Raw genomic sequence first — 8,499 nt, 5'->3', positions numbered from 1 at the left:
TCAGAAAAGAGAAGACTGGGCTGGGCTGTGAGATGGCACAGAGCTGCACAGGCGAGCAGATCCCTGGGTGAGAGAACCCAGGCAGAGCTGAGCCCACGGCCCCAGTCCTCCCTCCTCTGCTTGTTAGGCAGTCCCCTAGGCTGCTTCACCCTATACGCCTGTGATGCAGGATATTTCTGCATCATGGGCCCAGGCAGGATGACTGCCCTCTCCACCTCACAGGGCTTTTATAAAGTCACATGGGACAGTGTACGTGAAAGCTCTAATTTATAGCAAAGGACTAAACAGCTGTAATTATTTGTCAGTCAAAACCTTAAAAGAAAAATTCCCAAAGATTGGCCTAGGCATTCACATAAGTGCCTCTGCTGGTCTTAGAGGAAATTCCTTCTGGGGCCCACCTCCTCTTCCCTGTCACTGGAGAGTGTGCGAGTGGTGGAGTGGCTGAGGAAGTGCATCAACAGGCCTCGGGCTCATGGTCTGTGCCCGTCGGCAGCAGACTCCCTCAAACGGCAAACTGAGAAAGGTGGATTTTATATCCAGTTGGCAGGGGTTACGCTGAAGACAGTATTTTAGGAGAGTGAATAACCCACACAGAGGTAGAGTTTCAGCATGTTTTCTCAAGGCTCTGATTTAATTTTCAAGACACTGTGTGGGGGTCCCCAGGGGGCCTCTGGAGAGTTCCTCCAGGTACTTGCTGGTCTCCACGGCCCCTTTACCTCTCCTGCGGGGTTACAGTCAAGGAAGGCGTCATGAGAAAGCTTCTCTTAGTGCTGTGGTAGTGGTCTGTGCACCCCTTAAGCAGTTGTAACCCATCTGTGCACACTCCTTCCTCCAAGTAACCCCACCACCACACCCCACCCCCGTTGCCACTCTACCTCACTTCCTTGGTTCAGAACTCTGGGTTTTGGTGCTGGAACCTGTTGTGAGGTCCATTTTAGGCCCTTCCAGTTTCTGTGTTCACCTAGACCCCCTCCCCGCACTGAGACCCCTAAATTAGATCACTAAGAAGCATCAGATCCCCTTTTGTTTTGGGTGACAACTTCTTCCCTGATGCCAGTTGGGTGGAATCCTGCCTCCATGTTGGCCCTTTGTCTGTACTGGATAGGTCCACTCCAGAACCCTCCCTCCATGGAGGGGAGATTCAAACCCCCATAACTCCAGCCCAACAGTAACAAATGCCATTTATTCAGCTCTTATTATATGTTGGCACTGAATTTACTGCCTCATATGATGCATCATTTCATTGAATCCTCAGAATCACCTTATTAGGTAGATGTTATTATCTCCATGGGACAGAGGCACAGAGATGTGAATTTACTTTCCAGATTCTCAGATCTCCTAAATGGCAGATCCAGGATTCAAAGGCAGATCTGTCAAACTGCAGGACACTGAGCTCTTAACCACTCTGCTAGATTAAGAGATTTGGGATAGAACCTTGGAGGATGTACTTGAAGGAAAATTTTAATTTTATTGTAGAGGCTTTGCCCCATACTTAATCCTCCAGCTTCTCACAGAGGATGGCGTTGCACACAGGTTGCGAACAATGTCTGTTAACTACCAAGTATTTCCTGCAATGCTGGGAGGTCCTTGAGAGAAGGTAGCATGTCTTATTCATATTCATGTCCTCAGAACCTAGTAAGTGTTAAATACCCCAAGGAGCCAGTAGTACAAAGGAGAAGCTTTCTTGACAGCCAGAGCTGCTCATCTGGAGGTGGAAGACTGGGACTCGGTGACCATCTTGCAATCCTGCAGCTCAGGCCTTCCTGAAAATGAAGTCAACTAAGGGTGGAGAAAGGTAGATTCCCAACGACATCATCAGGCACCTGGGTCTGGCTGCCTGAAGCTGAGCCTCTTTTTATTTTCCTAAGCCAATATATCTACATTTTGAGCCAGCTGACTTGGGTTTCTGACATTTGCCATCAAAATATCCTAATTCAGGGGTCTTCAGTAAGTGCTTTAATTAAAGGCATACTCCGCCAAATCCTGCCTCCCATTCCAGTTCCTGGCTACCAGCTCTGAACTCTCCTGCTTCCTCTCTCTGGCTACAGAGTCGTGGCTATCTCCCCTGCAGGACTAGCCCAAGCCTGGCCAGAGAGGACAGCACGAGGCTGGACTTGGAAGCAATCAGCATAGTGCTAAAGGGCTCACTCGTCTCCACTCTGTCATCGACACAGCAGCCCTGGGACTGCTGTTGCCATGAAAGATGGGTCTGGAATTGTCATTAAATTACACAAGTGTCCACTGCACCTTGTTATTAAGTCTTTGACGAATCATTTCTTCATGGCCTTTTAATAAAGAGCAGGTAAATAAGGAAAGGAGCTCATGGAAACTCTTCAAAGAAAACTCCTAGCACTGTTCATCCAGGAAGCCGAGGATGAATAGTTCAAAGACTGAAGGAGGCTGGGAGTCCCAGATCACAGGGGGCGATGGCTGGGTTCTCAGGGGGGCAGAGGGAGAGTGTGGGAGGCAAGGGGAGCAAGAGAACCGAGTGTCTTCATTCTGCAGCCAATCCAGCTCAGGGCAGATGTGACAGCAATGCCCACGTGTGGAGCTGGAGTCCGGAACCCCAGCCATCTCACTCCGACAGTCACTCATGGCTGGGCACCTGCTGCCTCCTTGCCAGAGAGGAGCTCCCTGGTCCATAGTCTTTAAAAGTCCACAAGGTTAAGTCTGCTCTTGCATTCTCATTGGCATGTGCTGATCTGCGCCAATGTTTGCTCTAACCTGCAGTGAAATGAGGAAAAGAGACTAGAGTGATTTTTCATGGCTGTACTTATCCAATTCAAAGGATTTCCTTTTATTCTGAGCTTGCATGGTTTCCACTCTTTGGGCTCTACATTGCCCTTTCTGTGGTGAAATGATGGTGATTATAAAGGGTTGTTGGCTTGGCAAAACAGAAAGCTTTCAACTGTGTGTCTCCCCCACCCTCTGAAGTCCTGATACTTGCACAGCACTGCTGGTGGGCACAGCTCTGCCTGGGCCCCCTGGTGACTTCATGCCCAGCTGTCCTCCCAGCCCCCAAGGGCAGGTGTTTGGTGGGGAAAGAAGCTTTCCTGAGACCTCTCAGCAGAGTGGGTCTTTTTGTCCTTGTGCAAGCTCAGCATACCCAGTGGTGATTCTGAAGTAGTGAATCAGGCAGAAATGAAGTCCCAGTCTCACAGATGAGGGAAGGAACCCTGAGAAAGTAAGCCGCATGCCCAGAGTCCCTTGACGGCTGGGGACCAAGGCAGGATGAGAGCCTGGGGACGGTGCTGTGGTCGGGAGCTAAGACCCTCGGGTCGAACCACTGGTGTTGAGGCTCTGCCTCTCCCTCCCCATATCATGACCCTGGCCGAGGGCCTTCCTCCCTGGGTTGGTGTCTTCCTCTGTCAGATGGGACAACGGTGACAGAGTCAGTGTCATGTGCAGAGCACTTGGAGGCTTGGGCAGCACAGCTCTGCATCAGATCAGCTCTCACTGCTGCCTTCCTCCCTAGGCTCCCCAGTGTGACCAGTGACAGAGGAAGGTTGATGGTCACTGGTTATAACCACATGTGCCCAGCTTCCGGTCCCTGGGCACCGGGGTCCCTGTGGGGTGGGGGGGAGGGGCTGTGTGCGTGGTTCCGGCCAGCAGGGTGGGGGCAGTGATGTGTGTCACCTCTGGGGGAGCTTCACAAGCTGTGCAGCTGTGCCACATTCTGCCTCTGCCACTGTGCAATCGCGGGCCGGGGCTTCCCTCAGCCTGAGCCCCCGGGGGTGACAAGGACCAGAGTTCTCCTGGCTGACCCAAGTGCGACATGCAATAACAGAGGAATAACCCTGAAGGTATCGGGGAATGTTTTTGCTTCCACTTGTCCCTGACGGAGGAAATAAGTAAAGTCAGGGCTGAGGAGATTCCGCGTGGACCTGGGCTGAGGTGAGACTTGTTATGGCCGAGATGGGCATCCTCCACTCTCCTCAGTCCTGAGAAGCTCCCGTTTCCTTGAGGGGCTACCAAGTATCCTCACAGATGCTGCAGTGGCCAGTGTGGAAGAGCTCAGGGCCCCGGCTGTGAGCGTAGCCTCCTCAGTGAGGTTCGCGTGCTAACTGTATAGCCCGTGAATAGCCCGTGGACTTGTGTAGGAGTCAAAGCAGTGACTTCCTGCCGCTCCAGGTGTCAGGGGCCAACCGCCTCCCTGTTATTAAGACAATAAAACTAGACAGTGGGATAGAGAGAGAGGGTGGGGAAGACCAGGGAAGGCTGCGGAAGGCCTCTCTGAGGAGGTGGGACTTGCAGGATGACAAGAAGCCAGCCAAGGGGAACAGCATGCTAGGCAGAGGGTTGGGGTAAACATTGGCCTGAAAATTGTTTTGCATCAATACACTATAGTAGATGTTAGGTGAGCACCCACTATGTGCCAGGCCTTGTACTGGGTGCTAGGGAGACATCGTTCATTGCCACGAACAGAGGACAGGGCCGTGGCCCTCAAGGACTTCACACCACATGTCATGATCCCGGTTGACATGCCTAATTTAGTAACTCCTTGGGGCAGCCCTGGAGAGCGGCACCATCGTTATTTCCATCACCTGGCAGAGGGGACTGAGGGCCAGAGGCGTTAAGTAACAACACACACGCAGTGTGGCCTTCCCACTAGGCCAGCCTGCCTTCCCACTAGGCCAGCCTGCCTTCCCCACTAGTGCAGACACGGAGCTCTGAGTGCTGGAGGGAGTGGCACGTTGTGAGCTATGAGCCATGCTGAGGCCACGGGGGAGGAAGGTCCCCAGGGCAGACAGCACCTGTGGGGAGTGTAAGCCAGGGGAGGTGGGCTAGGGAAGCCCCACATGGCATTTCTGCAGAAGGTAGGTCAGGCGTGCCCCTAGAGCCCCACTGCCTGGGTAAGGAATGTTGGTGCTCTTAAGAATCAGGCCTTTCTTCCCTGGGGAGGTGGGAAGGGAGGGCATGTAAAAGCACAGAAAAGGACTGAGGGTCCTGAGGCCCCAGTGGCTATACCTCACTCTGCCTGGCTGCTCCTCTCATTGTCCTGAACCATATGTCCACACAGCCTGCTGCAACCCCCCAGCTGGGGACGGCCTTCTGGCGTAGCTGTCCTCACAAGCATTGGACAAGTCAGTATGACACATGGGTCATTTTGAGGTGAAAATCTCCCTAATTCTCCACAATAAACACCATTAGCCATGTTGATAAACATGTGGAAATGTGCAAATAAATACATGGGGGTTTCTTCTTTGTCTAGAAAGCTTAAAGGACCTAGTCATTCTCCCGGCTCTTCCTACCTGGGCAGAGGGTCTGGGTGGGTGGCCTGAGGTCACCTTTTCTGATCTATTTGTTTCTTTCAGGAGGAGATAGATGCTCAGCATGTCTCCATGTGAGTGCCATTCTCCCTTGCAGAAGGGGCAGAGCCAGGAGACACTGGGGGTGGAGATAGGGGCTAGGAGATGCTGTCCTCCTTGGGCACCACATTCAGAGTGACAGACAGAGCCTGCTGCTGCCAGCCTAGAAACAAGATGTGCTGAGAAGGAAGGAGGCAGGAGCCGAGAGGACAGGAAAGGCAGAGGGTTAGGGGCCCTCAGGACCACAGATAACTGGAGACTAGTAGGTTTAGGAGCAGTAGCAGGATCTTCTAAGGATTTGGGCCAGAGTGGAAAGGCCAAGGGACAGACCATTCTACCTGGGGAATGGCCCTGTGCTGTTGGCAGGCTCAGGAACCCCACCTGCAAATAGGCCAGGCTTTAGGTTGGGGTCCACTTTCTTCTCCCTCTGAACACTGCAGCCTCCTCCTGGAGCCCTTACCTCCCCTTTGGGGAAACAGCATCATTACTTGGATCTCTTTCTTGCCTTTCACTGTGGACAAGACTTAACAAATGAGCCCTCAGGGGCTGAGCTTCTGGGACCTTGGGGAGGGTAAGGGTGAGGTGAGAAGCTGATGGGAATGGGATGGGCGCCCCTGCAAAAACCATGATGATGACATACATCTTTGCCTGGATGCCCTCCACAGTCAATGCAACCTGCATCATCACACTTGAGCAACAAACAGCCCTGCTAACACTCCAGTTTACAGCTGGGAAACAAATGGGACAGAAGGAATCTTTGGGAGGATCGATTCCACTTGCTCAGAAAGAGGCAAGCCCTCCCGTCTCTCCATCACATTTTGCCTTTCCACAATGGGCCTTTCGCAGGCTCTCACCAAGGAGTTTGGGTCTGGGTGAACTCCTTTTTTTGTAATTGTCCGGTGCCACTCTAGACAAAATAACTGGGACTCTTTGTAGGAGACCTTGCCCGATTGAAGTCTCTCGTGGTGCTTTTAAGGATGGAATGTGTTGGTGCACATTTCTGCAGCATTTGGTCTGTAGTTCGAGCTCAGTGGATGATATGAAACAGAGTAAACTGCATCCAAACATACCAAGGGAACCAAAAACAGCTCAGCTTGCAAACGTGCTGAAGGAGCCAGCCTCCCAGCCTTCCCAGACTCTTTGGGATTAATCATATTTCCAAGAACATCTGTTTTGGTGTATTGTCCATTTTGCATTTAATTTTTGTATGATGGCAGCGGCTGGGAAATCAAAAATGTCTGTGGTGCTGCAAGTCTGTGGAAATTGCACTCACGTGGCAAGTTGGTGTTAAGTCAGACTTTCTGCAAAAAGAGACATTGACCTAATCCTTATTGAATCCTATCAAGTGGGATCCTGTCTGCCGCTATCAGCTGGGGAATTTATCCAGCCAGCCACACGTGCCCTTATGTTTGATGTTCTGAAATTTCACTCAATTTTATTTTTATTCCAAGGATTAGAAAGTGCCGTCTGATCAAATGTGTAAGAAGGAGAGGGATGGAATCTGTGGGGCCCAGGTGACTGCTGTGCCAGCGGCTGAGGAGGGTGAGGGAGCAAGTTTTGCTGAGGATGCTGGCATGAGTGCCAGACCTCCCCACCCCACCTAAGAGACCTGTAAGGCCTTGAGGGATCCCCAGTTTCTCCTCCAGCCATTTTCCTCCTCACTCACTGTCCTCCTGCTCTCCTGGCTCCTTCTCGTGTCCTGAGCATGGCTTCCGTTCCCACCTGCTTCCTTCTGCACCTGCTGTTTCCTGTCCTGATGGCACTGGCCCTGTTCTCTGCAAGGCTCACACTTTCTCCATCTCCATCTTAACTCAGTGTCACCTCCTCAGAGAGGCCCTCTCAGATCCCCTCGTCTAAATGAACCCTGTGCTTCTCTATTCCTTTTCCCTGCTTACTTTTTCTCTATTGCATTTAGCATGATCTAAAATAACATGTTTATTTATGCTGACTTGTTTATCGTATCCTACATTGTTAGAATGTGGGCACCATGAGGGCAGCCAGGGACTGCCTCTACGTGGCCTCCATCCAATAAGGGTGAGGAGATGAGGCAGTCATTGCCTGGAAGACAGGGTTAGGACCCTGTAGTCAAAAGAAAGAAACCCACCGGGTCAGAGAGAGCAGAGGCCAGGTCTGGAGCTGGAGAGACCCAGGGCTGAGGGGTTGTGGAGTTTGCTTCCTTGGGCCTGACAAAGCCTGGCAGAGGCAGTGTGCTCAGAACCACTCAGGGTTTCCACATTCACCGGGCAGTTGTCCTGACCTGGCATATTCCAGGGAGATTTCAGGCAGAACATGAAAGAACTTAAACTTTTTTGACAGTTAAGTATTTTTTTAATGTATTAGAGGAAATATATATAACTCAGGAATTAAGCTTCTAATTTTATGTGAATTGCTTAAGATGAAGCTTAAGCAATTTGAGTTTTTTTTAGCCTGATTCAAGGAAAATTCTAAGGCAGGAGTCCAGACACTGTGACCCTCTGACCAAATCCAACCCCTCTACCTGACTTTGTACATGAAGTTTTATTGGAACACAGTTGTGCTCATTAGTTTACATACTGTCTATAGCTGCTTTGGTACTTCAATGGCAGGGTTAAGTAGTTGTGACAGCAACCATATGACCTGCAAAGACTAAAATATTTACTATTTGACCATTATAGGAAAAGTAAATAATTTTCAAAAATCACTGAGATTTGTAGGACCCAGAGGGGGGAAGAGCCAGGCCATATCCTTCAGGGGATCAGCGAGCCTTTGCCTTTGGAAACTAAGCCTCTTGCCTTTGATCCTGGTGTCCTGGTGGGGCCACCCTCTGCCCTACCCTGTGGATGCTCTCCCCCTGCTTAGGACCCAGAGGCTCCCTCTGGCTCCCCATTAAAGGAGTTGGAAATAGGGCCAGTTGCTCTACCCAAGGAGGGATGGATTTATCAGGTGGTTCAACACATTCAAAGTAGAGTTAGGCCCTTGCAAAAGGAAAAGTAGGGAGGCAGGAGACTGCGAGCTCAGGGCAAGTGGACACCATGCCCATGGCTGGAGCATGGGCTCATGTCCAAGGGGAGGCCCCAGCAGGGCGCATTCTGAGCTCCTGTTCACTTTCTTATCTGTGCCGTATAAGGAAGACTGAAGCTTAGTAAACAACTAGTCGATTAAACAAAACAACAACAACAAAACAACTTTGCAGATATTCAGAGAGACCACT

This window comes from Leucopleurus acutus (genome assembly GCF_964270905.1).
Source record: "Leucopleurus acutus genome assembly, chromosome: 20".
Taxonomy (NCBI): Eukaryota; Metazoa; Chordata; class Mammalia; order Artiodactyla; family Delphinidae; genus Leucopleurus; species Leucopleurus acutus.
Note: the sequence above shows the minus strand (reverse complement) of the source record.